Here is a 17,263-nt window from a genome sequence, read left to right as displayed (position 1 = left end):
TATAACCCTACCCTTGCAAAAAAATAGAGATGACATGGATACAGAATAACAGGTGTTCACATTATTGGGTGCTCGGGCTTCCAGTAACAGATAGCATCAAGCCAGGATGGAAGATCAGGAGCAGGTAGAGCAAACATCTGTTATCTCAAGTATATGCTACAATCCATTGTTGCTGGCTTTCCAAAATCACTGCTTATCCTCATGCCTTTCTTTACCAGGTAATATGTTACAGCAGCAATTAAGGAGGCAAGCAGGTAATGGTTCAATGAAAAAGCTGGATCAGCATATCAAATGCTCACTAAGGTATCCTGAGAAAATGTAAATGTTTCAAATCATAAATGCCAAGTAAAGAATATTTTAATAATGCCTCCTTCTGATTTTCCATGATGATATCCAAATTAGTATGAATAGAATAGAATAGAATAGAATAGAATAGAATAGAATAGAATAGAATAGAATAGAATAGAATAGAATATAATTCTTTATTGGCCAAGTGTGATTGGACACACAAGGAATTTGTCTTGGTGCATACACTCTCAGTGTACATAAAAGAAAAGATACATTTGACAAGAATCATAAGCTACAACACTTAATGATAGTCATAGGGTACAAATAAGCAATCAAATCATATTAGGAAACAGTCAATATAAATCGTAAGGATACAAGCAAAAAGGTTACAGTCATAAGTGAAAGGAGGTAGGTGATGGAACAATGAGAAGATTAATAGCAGTGCAGACTTAGTAAATAGTTTGACAGTGTTGAGGGAATTATTTGTTTAGCAGAGTGATGGCATTCAGGAAAAACTGTTCTTGTGTCTAGTTCAGGGGTGGATTCTACTTACCTTAACTACTGGTTCACAATGAAACCGTGTGTGCACGCTTGCTTTGCTCGCGCACACGCACTTCTGTGCATGCACAGAAACTTCCTGATGATGTCCGGGTCAGTGGGCGGAGCCTCCCACTGGTTTTAGTACCAGTTCTTGTGAACTGGTCCGAACTGGGGCAACCCACCATTGATCTAGTTCTTCTGATGTGCAGTACTCTATAGCATCATTTTGAGGATAGAAGTTGCAACAATTTATGTCCAGGATGTGAGAGGTTAAGGTTAGCTAACTATACTAAGCATAGTTAAGGGCTCAGGGACCTTCTTTTCCTCTTAATTCAAGCCCCCATTGATAGAAAATCCTTCGCACAGTTCCATTTTGTATACCTGTCAGGACAACTTCTGGATTGGGATGTTTGGTCCCTGTCATTCACTGACAGTGGCTGTCACTACTGGCTTAAAGCCCTACAATACAGTTTACATCAGGCTACTCATGAATAAGCATTCAGAAATTCAGCCGGTCCAAATTACAATGATATACACAATATTGGGGGCACTTAGGTTAGTCCATGTGACATCACTTTTGTGCAAGCTGCACTGGCTTCAAGTAGGCTTCAAGTAGGTGCTGGTTATTATTTTTAAAGGCATGCAGGTTAGCTGGAAGACTGCTAGGCTCCACTAGTTTCCTCTGATCCCTCCAGATCCAACGGTATGGTCATGAGTCTATTTTGTTAAATAGGGCCATCTTGTGGGATCCTGAAGATGTCTGAAGGAACAGCCTTCCACCTAAGATCTGGCTAGTCCCAACCTTGTTAGCTTTCCAGGATGTCATGAAAACCTCTTTTTCCCCCTTCAGCTAGTAAACACTGACATTTGAGTCTGAGGGTCTGTGAGTCACTTTGGAGAGGTCTCATTTTATATTTTAATTGAATTTCTCTGTTATGTTTTTCTGTTGGCTTTTGTACACACATACCTTTTCTGAGTAATCAGACACAATCATGTGTAAGAGGAGCACTTCAGGAAAGGTTTGTATGTAAGCGATTGCGTGACCTTTGTAGATGCCTTATGCTAAATACAATTTATTTATTTAATTTATTTTGTCAGTCATATATAAGATAACAGGTAAAAGTATAAACATAATTTGGATACATGAAAAAAGTAAAAAGGAATATTAGGACAGGGACGGTAGGCACGCAGGTGCACTTATGTACACTCTTTACAGACCTCTTAGGAATGGGGTGAGGTCAACAGTAGACAGTTTAAGCTTAAAGTTTTGGGGGGCTGGGGAACAAACTACAGAGTCAGGTAGCGCATTCCAGGCATTGACCACTTTATTACTGGTCATATTTTCTGCAATCGAGTTTGGAGCGGTTTACCTTGAGTTTGTATCTATTATTTGCTCTTGTATTGTTGTGATTGAAGCTGAAGTATTCATTGACAGGTAGGACATTGTGATAGATAATTTTATGTATTAAGCTTAGGTCAGACTGAAGTCAGCATAGTTCTAAATTGTCTAATCCCCCCAAAATAAATGCAAAATGAATAAACAAATAAATTCAAGAAAGGTCCTGGAGTCAATAGAATAAGGACAAAGAAAATATCTTGGGATGGGCATTCGAAGTTCACTACTGAGAAAAGCTGTTCCTAAGTGGCATCATAATGTTGTTCTGCCAGAATAAGAAAAGACTATAGAGCCTGAGGAGAAATAAGTAAGAAGAATGTTATTCTACATATCCATAGTAGCAACTTTCCTTAAATTCTAGAAGACACACAATAGTTGATAGAAAATGCTATTGTAAGTATTATTTCTTGTTAATAAAAACCCCTGGAAGATGGGATGAGATGGGACAAAGTTCTCATACTACCAATGATTACATTTATGTCATTTGGTGGAGACGCGGTGGCTTAGTGGGTAAGACGCTGAGCTTGTCAATTGAAAGGTCGGCAGTTCAGCAGTTCAAATCCCTAGTGCTGAGTAACGGGGTGAACTCCCATTACTTGTCCCAGCTTCTGCCAACCTAGCAGTTTGAAAGCGCGTAAAAAATGCAAGTAGAAAAAAAGGGACCACCTTTGGTGGGAAGGTAACAGTGTTCCGTGCGCCTTTGGCGTTGAGTCATGCCGGCCACATGACCACGGAGCAGTCTTCGGATAGCGCTGGCTCTTCAGCTTTGAAACAGAGATGAGCACCGCCCCCTAGAGTCGGGAACTACTAGCATGTATGTGCGAGGGGAACTTTTACCTTTACCTTTTTATGTTAAACTATGATCATAAGAACCAATATATAGTAATGGCATCCATATAGCTGCTTAGAAAGAAGATGGAAAAGTTTCTAGAGGAAATGGCTAAGAGACAAGATAGCAGTATTTTTCTTAGTACAAGATGCAGGCATTTGATAGGGAGCCACAGTACATTACATGCTTTTTTAATAATGTTAAGCGTAAGTAATGATATTAACAATTTTACTGAAGTTCAGTAAACAGCCATTGACGCATACACCAGTAATAATTATGCAGTCACTCAAGCTTTATTTTCAACTTTTGAGAACTCTATCTCAATGCTAACAAATCTTCAGGACCAAACATTGTCTGATGTTTGGTATAGATTTCCACTCAGACAAAACAAACAAGCTCAGAAAAATCTAATAGCCTGAAATTATCCTCATTATAAAGTTAAGCAGTTGCTGAGTATAATAGGAACAGCATTTCTTGATAATAGAGCTTTAAACTATGAAGAAATGCAAGCCCTGTATGAGAATGTAAAATATGGAAGTACTTAAAATGAATTTAAAATCACTGGGGACACATTAAAAACATTTGTGCCAACTGGCAAAGGACGTTTAGGAAGCCAATCTATTCCATGATGTTGAATTTTGATTCTACATTCAACTGTCTAATTTATTTTAATTTCTAATAATGTAGAATAATATTGGTGATTTTACTTTCTCTAAAGAGGAATCATGTAAATAATCATCAGCATTATTTCCCTTCACCAAATGGTGTTTCCTTCTTCAATGTGCTCTCATTGGCAGAAGCCTGAAAAAGCCACCTTTGAAAAAAAGGAAATTAAGCAGGCTTGGATATCAGGCAAATGTTTTAATACCTCATTAATGATATTAATCCAATGGGGCTGATTCTAGTTAGCTCCTTGAATGCACTGGTTCCAAAAATAAATTGCACCTGCAGAAACTCTGCTTGGATCTGTGGACCTTCCAGTGCTACAAGAGCACTGAAGTTCAAAGTGATTTCTTCTGTACAATTAACCTCTACTGTTCCTGTAATTAGTTACTTACGTTCGATAAATGCAGAACTGCTTGACAGTTACTGATTCACAGGATTCATACAGTTTACTAGTGATATCTTTATGCTCTGCAAACAACAAGTAGTTTATGATCTCCAAAACCTACAATATTTTTTGGCAAAAATAAAAGTTAAAGGAGAGTTTTAAGAGGGAGGGAGAAGAAACATTAAAAATGTACAAGATGTATCTCTCTCTGTGTTATGCATATAGCTTGCCAGCATCCTTCTGAAAGAGAGGGCAAGTAACTACACTGGTTGTTTGGAGAAAAACATACTTGGATTTCAAAATAAAGCTTTAAATGATCTGGAGTAAAGCAGCTGCTTTGGTAATCTATTTCAATTCTGATCGATGGCAGCACATTTTCATACTTTCATACTTCTGAAGAAACGAATTAGCTGTAAAGATCATGGGTGTGCATTTATATACATATAAATATTATTTTGGTTTAGCTTTTTAATCCATTATTTCTCTGGAATTTCATGTGCATTTGAGAAGGTTGCTGTGGATTATAATGAGTTTGAGAGTTATATATTTTCTGTGCCTTTCTGAGACCTCATTTATCCTGTCATTCTAGGAAGCCTACTATCAGATTTTCCCCACTGCCATTTGGAATTGGATATTTAACTCCAAGGGGTGGCATTTGCCATAATCAATATCACCTCTACTTTTATGCCACCACAGACAGCTTCCTTTTTGACATAAGGGATCTTCAGACACATCTGTCTTAATATCTTTAGCCTGTCCCCAGCTAACTAGTCACAAAGGAGAAATGAAGGTGAGGAACAAAAAAAATATTTTAAAAGTTTCTACACTTCTTACAAGCATCTTTGCTTTCTTCTTTTCTAACACTATGTAATGATATCAAGTAAACAGTATTTCCATTCAGTCAGCCTTGTACCTATTAGGATCAGAATTTCCTTCCTATAATCCACTACTTATTTTGTGATGATAGTTTCATGACATCCTTATTATTGTTTTTTTCTTTTTTGTGTTTTTAGATTCATTTTTAGAGCCAGTTTTAAATAATATAACATTACAATATACAAATAATTTTAGTACTGATTCTGAAAAACAGTTACTAGTTCAAGATCATGCCAAATACCATCCAGATGTTTTGGGGGAGCAGTTCTTGGAATAATCCAATTAACCTCTGTCATACAACTATGATTTACAAGAGTATAGATAATGTAGATATTGTATATATGGTAATTTCTACGTACAGTATAAGTAGTTATATGCAATGTTCTAAACACAATTCACCATGCTTCAATATGACTTAGAGCAATATTTGAACCTTGAGTGAGATGTTTGTAACCAGAATGCATAGAAATTCAGATGAAGGAATAACAATATATATTTAAGGACAACTCTTGTTATTGGAAATTCTAAGACTATGATAGATAAATGTACATTGATTGTTTAGTGGAATTAGTAATATTGGGAAGATGGAGAATTGAAACTGAGTTAAGTGTTGCTTGAGAAGCAAAAGGTATATATGGTAGCATACCTCACCAAATGTCTTGTCTCCTGGAAGCACATTACTCACCAGCAACATGATAAAATATCTTTTGGAGGTGTATATTTCACCTTGACTCTTCATCAAATTATGGCCAATCAGTTTCACTTGGCAGATGCATCTCCCAAAAATGGCTGGCTCAGAAGACACTGATATTAATCAAAGCGGAGTGGCTGCTCCATGAAATAGTTTTGAAATACTGTTGCATTTCACAGACACACTTTGCTTGGAGAAGGCCCCTTTGAAAATTGCACTGTTGGTGAAAAAATCCCAAAGTATATTATTAATGTCAGTATTACTTTTACTGTTGGCATCAAATTAGTGGTTCAATTTTATTTCTGCTTTGAATGGTACATAATTAAGTTGATCAGCCTGGTTGCTATGAAACTCTGTTCTCTCGGCTGTCCTCTCCTGTTCTGCCTGTTTCTTTGCCTTCAAAACCTGAGATGCAGCTTTTTAATAGCAGATGACCGTTGACTTATTTATTACTTAGTTTTTAATGCTGCTTGATCAAGACTTTGAGCTGGGTATCCAAAGGGTTAAGGGATGAAAAAAGTAAAGAAGGTGATTGTGAGCATGTTATTAAATCCTCTTCCTTTTGTACATTCATTGCCTGCAATGTACATTCAAAAGGGATGGAACTTTGGTCACATGGTTATGATGGCCACTCCACTTCTTTATTCTCCTTCTAGACATTTCTATTCAGAAAAGTTTACAATTTCTATTGCATTGCTGTGCTTCAGTCCAGTCTACACAGATGATGTAACCAGGAGTGGGCTTCAAAAATTTTAGCAAGGGGTTTTCTGCCTGGTTGCTGGGTGGGTGTGGCCATGGTGGGCATGGCCTAGTCAGCCCCCTGCACCACATTAGGGAGCATTTTTGCCCTCGCCGGGCTCCGGAGGCTTTCTTCGAGCCTCCGGAAGGGCAAAGACGGCCTCTCCAGGCTCCGGAGCCCTCTGGAGACTGGAAACAGGTCCATTTCCTGCCTTCCTGAACTTCTGGTAGGCCCATTTTTTGCCGTCCCCGAGACTCGTGCACGCCTTCATTTTCCTGAATCCAAAATGGGCTGCATGTAAGTGGGGCCAGCCAGGAGTGGGATTTGGGGGTTCTCTAAACTGCACAGAATCTTAGCTAGAGGTTCTCCCGAACTCCTGCGAACCCCCAGCAGACCACCCCTGGATGTAACTCACCTTTAGAGCCCTGATGGGCAATCTTTTTAAGCTGCAATCATAAAAACAGTCCTCCAGTGCTACCACCAGGGGACATTGCTGTTGATTCCATGAAATAACAGAAGGTGGAGTAGTGGGGTGCCATTCAGCTAAGCCCAACTGCCCGATGTTTTTGCTTCAAAGCTTAATAATGTTGCTACCCAATTCTGACCCTGTATAATAGGGTGTTAAGGGAGCAGAAAGGAGGGTAAAAAGAAATCACATATGCTGCAGTCTTCAGATGTTCTAACCCTCGTTTAAAGAATCTTTGGACACTCTATTTCTTTTGCTCCCAAGGGTAGATGAAATTAAGATACCCTAGATGCTTCTTAATAAATTAATTCTATATCTTTATATTTTACTTCTTGGAATTCAGCAAAAGTTTTGCATCCTTTTGGATCTTTCTGGGCCTGTTTAGTCACAGGTAAATATTCACTTGAATAATGGAAACATGCTGCTTGGATAATGGATTTAAGTTTTTAACCTTAATGTTTTGGTTGGTTTTTAGTCTTATGTTGGGATGTGATCATGCTGATATCAAACATCCAATATCATCCTTTCCTATGGACCTCCATATACTAGTAAATATTGACAGAGTTCTTTACATGTTTAGATGTACTTGTGAAGGCTTTCACTGAAGCCCCTAGGTGCACAATTGTATGAATGCTATCTCACCATAGTGTTTATAGTGTTGGCACTATTTGACACTCAAAGGCCCTGCAGAGTAGACAATTTTAGTCCCTTCCTAAAAGTTTTATGCCTTTTATGATTTCCCAAGAAAGGGAAATCTTGAAAAACATAGTGACAGCTCGTGAGAAGGTACATTGGGCTCCCAATTTCTCCACCTCAGCCTACCTTTTTTACAAGAATGCATTGAACAGGCTGGATTTAGCCAGCAGAGGTAGTCTTATAAGAACCTGAGACCTGGGTCAAGAAAGTCTTTTAAGGAAAACCAATATTATGAATTAGATCCAGAAGCAAATATGTAGCCAACACAGCAGCTGCATCTTTGGTATCAAAGAACAGAATACGTTATGCTATACCTGATTAGCAGCTTTCAAGTTGTTTCCAAAAACAGTAGTAAATGGGTTCAATAATCTAAACCTGAGATGATGAGTCATTGTCATCAGAGTCTTTTTCTTCAGGAAGGCTTACAGTTGGTGCATCACAAGACTCTCCTGGCTACCAGGAGAGATTTATCACTAATGAGTATCAACTTCATCTTGCAGAGATAAGGTCTGAACATTATTGTGACCCATCTAAGCAGTCAAGATTCTGTGCCTCCATCAATATCTATGGTAATGGGTATCTGAACAACATTTACTTTGTATTACTGCATTAACACTCATTGGATAGAAAACAAAAGTGAAAAACTACTCAAAACTATAGATTTTTGAGGATTATTTAAAATGGAATTGATATGGTATCCTTCATTAAAGTTTAAGAGGTTTTTGAGAAGACCCAGATAACACTTTCAGTGTTACTCTTTTGTTAAAGGAAAACTTTAGATTTAATTTAAATTTTAATTAAAGTAGAATTGTTTTTACCTAACCCACAATGCAAGACCAAAATGAGACAGCGGTCTCCTTTAGGCATGACTAGTGTAAATTTTCAATATTTTTCTTTCAAACCTCTGGTCCATGCACTATATTATAAAAAGTCTTTGGAAGCTCTCAGCAATTTAAAGCAAAGCTTTGATACTAATTAGCATTGCAACTGCAGGGGGGAAAGTCGATGAAAGACATAAGTCCAAAGCTTACTAAAAGTACAGATGTAGACTGCCATTTTTGACACTTGACTTTCAGACATTTTAGCCTAAGATTTTGACACAACTACATTGTAGATCTGTTGTATTTAATGTACTTCAATCAGTTCCTTCTCCCATGCCCAAAATATTTTTTCCAGAGAGCAAATAAATAATCCTGAAAATATCAAAATGTTACTTACCAAGATATTCCATCCTTTATGGTTTTGCCATCAGCTAATCTTAACGGGATCTCACAGAGCCCCTTGACTCTGCCTGGATCACGGTATAATTGCCAAGAGTCTCAAAAAGAGAATGGTGAATTATTTCTGCCTTAACACAGCTGAAATTTGCCTGTTGTAACATGATCTGACTCGCCCATTTTCCTCTAGGAATAAAGAGTGGGAATAATGGGAACAAAGTTGCCACATTTAGTGTGTAAAAAATATAGCAGCTATTAACTTTTTGACCTTTTTTTCTTATGGATTCTTATTGGTGTTGACTTCAGATCAGAGTATGATATCACATGTAGCTTGTTGATATGTGACCAGAAGCCCTTGGAAACACCACTTTTTTTTTTTTTTTGCTTTGGGAATGGGGGACAGCAGGCAGGTTTACAAGTGAAGCTTTTTGTACCCTTTCTTTCAGAAATTAAAGAAAGTTCAGCTATACCAGTTGCTCATTTTGTTATCTCATTTCACTGCAGATAAAATGGTAGCACAAAAGATAGGATTTTACCAGCATATGTGGTGGGAAAAAACCTTACTAAAATTACCTCTACAATCAGCATTTTTTTAAAAAAGAAACTTCATTAAAGTATTTTAGATATTCTTCTGCACTATATATTTTTCCCCCATCCAGTTTTGGTTAAGGAAAACATTTTTGCTTCGCCCCCTACCCTTCGAACTAGACATTCACACAACTGAGGAATGAGGTTATCAATAGTACAAGAACAATATGAGATATGAGATATCCAGATGAGTAAACCATATTTCTTCTTCCCTGACTCAGCCCCAAAATCTAAGCCTCAAAGCCCTTCTGCACTGTTATTATTATCTGGACTTATTTTACATATTACTTTACCTCTGGATTCTTATGCATTGCCTTAGCATGCTTCTCCCATGCGGTAGAGCTAGTCTTCAACTTATGACCACAATTGAGGCCAGAGTTATATTCGTAATGGCAGTTGTTAAGTGAGTCACTATGTAACTACAACCAATTTTGTGACCTTTTTTGCAGCACTTGCTAAACCAATGCCGTGGTCATTCAGTGAATGTGGCAGTTGTTAAATGAATGCATTCTCCGTTATGGTGGAGACAGCAGTCAGAGTGGGTGGAGCTCCTCTGTTCAGATTGGATAACTGAGTCTGTTGAAGCTGAAAGTCCTGCCCCTTGCTGCTGGGAACCCCAGATTTTGACTCAGTTGTTCAGCCTGAACGGTTGTGTTGTGGATTTCTCCCTGCCTGACTTGCAGGATACATACTTGTGAGTAACATTTTTCTTATTTTTTCTCCGCTGGCTGCAGAAGTGATTATTACTTCTGCTTCAATCCTGTTGAGCTGCAGGCGTTCCAGGATATTTTTGGTGGGGTTTTTAGCGCCCCCGAAGCCAGCAGGGATTGGATGAGTGGAGTTATTCACTCCCAGTATCGTTGGGGCAGCTTCTAGCACTGCCGAGGGCTTGCTGGGCGGTATAGAAATTGTTTGGATTAGTTTGCCGCCCGGCTTTAATTATGATCGCTGAGGAGTTTGGTTTCCGCTCCCACAGGGTAGCCTGCAATTTACCCAGCCCTCTGTCTCTTATTTCATGATCTGATTTTTCCCACCCAAAACAGTTTAAATGGATCGCTTATTGCAGCTGCGGAAGGAGACGCTTAGAGCTTAGTGCTCACTCCGCCTCCCTATCCAAACTCCGTGGCCATTTTGAGCACATTTGGAGTGAGTCTTCAGAAGATTAGTCCTGAAGTTTACATTAGGCGGAGTTAGGGGCTAATTTGGGCGTGGAGCTTTGTGCTCTCATTATTTCATCTGCAGTTCTCCTCCAGTTCGGACTTTAATAGTCAGTGTCTCCTCTCTATTGGCGTCCGCCATTTTGAATTTAAAAAAAAAAGAGGAGAAGTGATTCTTTGGCCTTATTGAGGTCTAGAAACTTAATATTTCATCATGCCTAAGGCCTTGGCAAAATCCAACAAACGCCAGGGGTCTCCATTGCCGGAGGAGCAAGGTCCATCAGGAGGGGTTTCTCCCAAGGCCCCTTTTGCAAAGTGCAGCCGTGTTTCCAAGCAGAAAACCAAGGCCCCACCTACTTCAGGCCGCAGTAAGTCGTCTAAAGCATCTCTGAGGGATGAGCAGAGAAGAGATGAAGCAATACAGAGAATATGTAGTAGGGCAGTCTCTAATTTACCCTCTTCTTCAATGGCCAATCCAGAACCCAGTACTTCTGCTGGGTCTCTTATTCGAGAGGGTATTATTTCTACCTCTCCTGGTCAAGCTTCCTTACAATGTTGCCCAGTGGATATTCCTACAGACGCATTATGGGGGATCCTTCCTCCAGTTTCTCATACAGTTGATGCACCAGTTATTGAGTCTCCTGAGGAGTTTTCTCAGATAGTCCCTTCTACTGCAACCCATGTTGTTGGTCAGGGGGCAGAGCCTCTTGCCTGTTTCGCCACATATTCAGGCAATCATTGAACAGACGATTCAAAGGACCCTTTATCGGGCATGCAGATATCTGAGAGGGCTTCCTTGTCCCATTCAAGGCTATCAGTGAGGAGGAGGATCCTGAAGAGGAGGAAATGCAGTCACAGCTGGGTACAGTCTCGCCTACCCACTCAGTAACTAGCCATCCCTCTCTTTTGGAGGGATTAGAAAGGAGATCCTGACCTGTCTGAAGATGAAGGGTTATTACCTGACCAGCCGGCATTTACTGGTCTTTTCCTCCTAGTCTTTTAAGTCCTTGCTTTTCAAGGCAAAGAATGTGGCTCAATTGAGTTCTTCCTCGGATCAACCTGTGGCATCATCCTCCAAGGGTGCATCTGACATTCTTTTTTCTGAACCTGACCGAGTTCCGGATTCTATTCCAGCACCCCCACTTTTCATGGACGTAATCAAACACCAGTGGACAGCCCCTGGTTCTTCTACGGTTCCTTCCTCAGCAGACAAACGTTTCTTCAATGTGGACCCCAAATTAGCTTCAGCTCTACAGACACCCACTGTAGATGGTCCAGTTGCAGCTCTGGCATCTTCCTCATCCATTCCGGGCCAGCCTGAAGAGAACCTTCGTCCAGAGGATAGACGGGCGGAGCAAGTCCTGCAGAGAGCTCATCTAGATGCAGCTTGGGCAATCCGGTCGGCTTCTTCAGCATCTTTCTTTAATAGGTCCACCTTGTTGTGGCTCAGACAATTACAGGATAAACTTCCAGCAGAGGATACTCGTATCCACCAGGACCTGAATAAGATAATTGCAGCTGTTCAATTTTCGGCGGATGCCACTTTACATGCCATACGTTTTGTTTCCAAATCCATGGCTTCAGCTTTGACGGCTCGATGCTTACTCTGGCTTAGACATTGGCAGGCGGATGCCCGCCACAAATGGAGGCTGGCATCGGCTCCCTTCGCAGGGGAGCTACTTTTTGGTGCTGCGTTGGACCCTCTATTGGTCGAGACTAAAGACAAAAGAAAGATATTACCTTCAGTCTATCGCAAAGGGGAAGCCAGATTTACTCCCTTTTCTCGTCAATCTTCCTTTCGAGGTTCTGAATGGGGGGTTGGTTCTTCCAAGTTCCAGGGGTCCTGGGCTCCTAGACAAAGAGGAGGTCATGATAGAGTTTCACGGGGTAGGCCCTTTCCTTCCAAGCGGCCCTTTTGTGGAGGAGGAAGTCGTCCATTCCGGCGTCATCGATAGGTGCATTGCTAGTCCTCCCATAGGGGCAGGTTAGCCATTTTATGGATCAATGGAGTTCACTACTTCTGATAATTGGGTTAAGAATACAATTCGATACGGTTTGTCTCTGGAATTTTCCTTCCAAAGTTTTTTACATTCGCTGTCCGGTATCTAGGAACAGGGATAAACGGGTCCATATGGCGGCAGCAGTTAAGCATTTAATGGAGATTAGGGCTATTCAACCAGTTCCCGTAAGGCAAAGGGGACATGGGTTTTATTCTCTTTTGTTCCTAGTTCCCAAATCTTCGGGGGGCTGGAGGCCCATTTTAGACCTCAAGAGACTAAATCGTTTTATTCTTTATCATAAGTTTAAAATGCACTCTCTTCGTTCGATTCTAGATGGCGTTCGGAAGGGCGACTTCCTCACTTCCATAGACCTCACTGAAGCTTATCTTCATATCCCTATTTTCCCGGATCATAGGAAGTTTCTCCAGTTTTGTTATAAGGGGGTTCACTATCAATATAGGGCACTGCCCTTTGGGTTGTCTTCTGCCCGAGGGTTTTCACCAAGATCTTGGCTGCTATGGCAGCTCATCTTAGGTCCATACCTATTCGACTTTATTGTTATTTGGATGATATTTTAATTTTATCATCATCAGAGTCAATGGCCAGAAGGGATTTACAGATTGTAGTTCAGACTCTTTCTTTACATGGCTTCTCTATTAATATAGAGAAAAGTCATTTGACCCCCTGTTTACTTCACTTAGGAGCAAATATTGATTCCATATTAGGTAGAGTCTCTTTATCTCAGGAGAGACAGAGTAGTTTAAGATCTTTAGCTGGTTCTTTAATAAAGGAAAGCAGAGTTTCCTTGCTGTCATTATCCCAACTCCTGGGAAAGATGATTTCAACCATTTCCATCGTTCCATGGGCGAGATTTCATACTAGAGACCTCCAGTGGTTCCTGTTGCCATTCCAAAGAGCGGGCACAGGCAATTCCACTTCCAAAGTCCTACTGCCCAAGGAGGTTCGCAAGTCCTTCTTCTGGTGGTTGTCATCAGCGATTTCCAAGGGATCTCCTTTGCACGAGCCTCATCGTTTGGTGGTAACTACGGATGCCAGTCTTTTCGGTTGGGGTGCTGGCTCAAGGGAGCTGGTCCATCACTGAACGCCATTTTCCTATCAACCGGCTAGAGCTACGGGCTATTTATCTAGCTCTTTGTTTTTTCCAGAACCATCTATCAGGCAAGCATGTACTGGTGCTCACGGACAATATCACAGCCAAGGCTCATGTCAACCGACAAGGGGGCACCAGATCCAAGTCCTTGATGAAGGAAGCAAGGACCCTATTCCTGTGGGCAGAACGGAATCTTATTATTATTATTATTATTATTTATTTGATTTTTATACCGCCCTTCTCCCGAAGGACTCAGGGCAGTGTACAGGCAAAAATAAAACAGATAATACAATATATAATTTAAAAAGCAGATTAAAAAACTTATTTTAAAATTAGCCTGATAGGTTAAAATATACAAGACTAAAAAACCCCATTTAAAATTAATTAATAAAAATTTAAAATTTAAAATTAATAAAATTCAATTCAAGCCAGCCCCGCGCAAATGAAAAGATGTGTCTTCAGTTCGACGGAAAGTCCAAGGTCAGGTATTTGGCGTAAACTCGGGGAAGCTGCTCCAGAGCGTGGGAGCTCCCACAGAGAAGGCCCTTCCCCTGGGGGCCGCCAGCCGACATTGCTTGGCGGACGGCACCCTGAGGAGACCTCCTCTGTGAGAGCGTACGGGTCGGTGGGAGGCATGTGGTAACAGCACGCGGTCCCGTAAGTACCCGGGCCCTAAGCCATGGAGCGCTTTGAAGGTGGTAACCAATACTTTAAAGTGCACTCGAAGGCCACAGGTAGCCAGTGCAGTCTGCGCAGGAGCGGTGTTACGTGGGAGCTACGCGTAGCTCCTCTATCACCCGCAGCTGCATTCTGGACTAGCTGAAGCCTCCGAGTGCACCACAAGGGAGCCCCATGTAGAGAGCATTACAATAATCCAAGCGAGAGGTAACGAGCATGAGTGACTGTGCACAAGGCATCTCGATCAAGAAAGGCGAACTGCCGAACCAGGTGAACCTGGTGGAAGGCCCTCCTGGAGACGGCCACAACAATCTTCAAATGACAGCCGATCATCCAGGAGGACGCCTAAGTGCACCCTATCCTTTGGGGCCAGTAACTGCCCTCAATAGTCAGCCGCGGCTGCAGCTGACTGAATCGGGATGCCGGCATCCACAGCCACTCCGTCTTGGAGGGATTAAGCTTGAGCCTGTTTCTTCCATCCAGACCCGTACGGCCTCCTAACACCGGGACAGCACTTCAACAACTTCATTGGGGTGGCCCGGGGTGGAAAAGTACAGCTGGGTGTCATCAGCGTACTGCTGGTATCTCACCCCGAAGCCACTGATGATCTCACCCAACGGCTTCATGTAGATGTTGAACAGCAGGCGAGAGAATCGACCCCGCGGTACCCCACAAGTGAGGCACCTCGCGGCCCACCTCTGCCCCTGTCAACTCTGCTACCGTCGGAGAGATAGGAGGAGAACCACCGGTACACGGTGCCTCCCACTCCCAATCCCCAACCGCAGCAAGATACCATGGTCGATGGTATCAAAAGCCGCTGAGAGGTCTAATAGGACCAGGGCAGAGGAGTACCCCTGTCCCTGGCCTCCAGAGATCATCCACCAATGCGACCAAAGCTGTCTCCGTGCTGTATCCGGGTCGGAAGCCGGACTGGAACGGGTCTAGATAGACATCTTCATCCAGGTATTGGGGTAGCTGTCGCGCCACAGCACTCTCTACAACCTTCGCCACAAAGCGAAGGTTGGAGACTGGACGATAATTACCCAAAATAGCTGGGTCCAGGGAAGGCTTCTTGAGGAGGGGTCTCACCACCGCCTCTTTCAAGGCGGCAGGGAAAACCCCTTCCAACAGAGAAGCATTGATAATCCTCTGGAGCCAGCCTCGTGTCACCTCCTGAGTGGCCAGTACCATCCAGGAAGGGCACGGGTCCAGTAAACATGTCGTGGCGTGAAGCCTCCCCAACAACCTGTCCACGTCCTCGGGAGCCACAGGGTCAAACTCATCCCAAACAGACTCGACAAGACGTGCCTCCTCTCCTCTCCCTCTTCTGTCCTTGACTGCAGAACACATCTCAGGGGTGTCCAATATTCAGGGAGACTGGCTCAGTCGTCAAGTCATCGACCAGGCGGAGTGGCGTCTGCATCCAGATCTGTTCAACGACCTCTCACGTCGATTTGGCACTCCAGTGGTGGACATGTTCGCAACACGGCAGAACACGCAGCTTCCTCGTTTCTTTGCCAGGTTTCCAGATCATCTAGCAGAGGGAGTCGATGCTCTTCGCAGTCCATGGCCAGAGGGGTTACTCTACGCATTCCCGCCTCTCTCAATCATTCTGAGAGTGGTCCGTCGAATTCTGGTGGAACAGGCAGAGGTCATCTTAATCGCCCCTCACTGGCCTCAGAGGTCTTGGTTCGCAGATCTCAAGTCGCTGTCAGTGGCTCCCCCCTGGAGGATTCCTCCCAGCAGAGTGTCGTTATCTCAAGGGGCTCTGGTTCATTCAGATCCTCTATGGCTCCAGTTGACCGCCTGGCGCTTGAGTGGGGCACCATGAGAAGAGACAATATGTCTGCCAGGCTTATCCGGACTATGTTAGCGTCCCGAAGGCCTTCCACTGAGCGCATTTACTCAGCCTCTTGGCGGGCTTTTTGTTCCTGGTGTCAAAGGGCGGGGGTTTCTCCACTCCGGGTTTCCATTTTGCATATATTGGAATTTTTGCAGGAAGGGTTAGACAAGGGGTTAGCTCCCAACACACTTCGTAGACAGGTAGCAGCTATTTCCACGGTTTTATCCTGTGATCCACTGACTTCCTTGTCTCAACATCCTTCTATCAGGAGGTTTTTCAAAGGGGCCAAAAATTTATGTCCTCCCGTGGTCCACAGATATCCCACTTGGGATCTTTCGCTGGTCCTAAATTCCTAACAGGGCCTCCTTATGAGCCATTGAGGTCTACCTCTCTGAGGCTATTAACTTGTAAGGTTGCCTTTTTGGTGGCTATCACCTCTGCCAGAAGGATTTCAGAATTAGCTGCCCTCTCTGTCCGCAGTGATCTTTGTGTTTTCCATCCGGATCGAGTAGTGCTCCATTTGGATCCTTCATTCATTCCTAAAGTAAATTCAGTTTTCCATCGCATGCAGGAACTTAATTTGCCTAATTTTTGCCCTCACCCAGTTCACGGGTTAGAGCGCCGTTGGCATACTTTAGATGTTCGAAGAGCTTTGAGAATATACATTAAGAGAACAGCAGAGTTAAGGAGAACAGAGTCCTTGTTTGTGTCTTTCCTTCCTGTTTCTTTAGGGCGTAAGGTGACATCATCCACTATAGGCAGATGGATTAGGCATACGATAGCTAAGGCTTACGAGATGAGATCCCTGCCTAGGCCCCCACGTTGAACAGCGCATTCCACTCGCAGTGCAGCTACCTCAGCGGCTTGGTCTACTCAGGCATCCTTGCCAGAGATATGCAGGGCAGCCACCTGGTCGTCGCCCTCTCCGTTTATTAGACACTACAGAGTGGACAAGTATGCTTCGGCTGAAGCTGCTTTTGGCCTGCAGCAGGTACTTGTATCTGAGGTTGAATCTGTCCAGACCGATCCCTCCCGTAGTTAGGGACACTAGGCTTTGGTATGTCCCACTCTGACTGCTGTCTCCACCATAACGGAGA

The 17,263-nt window shown here is 42.6% G+C and overlaps 1 long non-coding RNA gene across 1 annotated transcript in view; it reads right to left on the bottom strand.

Annotated features, from left to right (window-relative positions):
• The window catches only part of LOC131188586 (uncharacterized), a 51,263-nt gene extending 42,389 nt beyond the window's left edge, over window positions 1–8,874 (bottom strand). Inside the window, exons 1-2 of the long non-coding RNA XR_009152803.1 lie at window positions 8,791–8,874; window positions 5,666–5,888 (exon numbers count right to left, since the gene is read on the bottom strand). This is a non-coding gene — a long non-coding RNA (uncharacterized LOC131188586). The remainder of the gene's footprint in view (window positions 1–5,665; window positions 5,889–8,790) is intronic.
• Window positions 8,875–17,263: the final 8,389 nt, after the last annotated feature.

This window comes from Ahaetulla prasina, chromosome 1 (assembly GCF_028640845.1).
Source record: "Ahaetulla prasina isolate Xishuangbanna chromosome 1, ASM2864084v1, whole genome shotgun sequence".
In the NCBI taxonomy this organism is placed as follows: domain Eukaryota; kingdom Metazoa; phylum Chordata; class Lepidosauria; order Squamata; family Colubridae; genus Ahaetulla; species Ahaetulla prasina.
The sequence above is the reverse complement of the archived record's forward strand: the minus strand, read 5'-3'. Positions and strand labels throughout refer to the sequence as shown.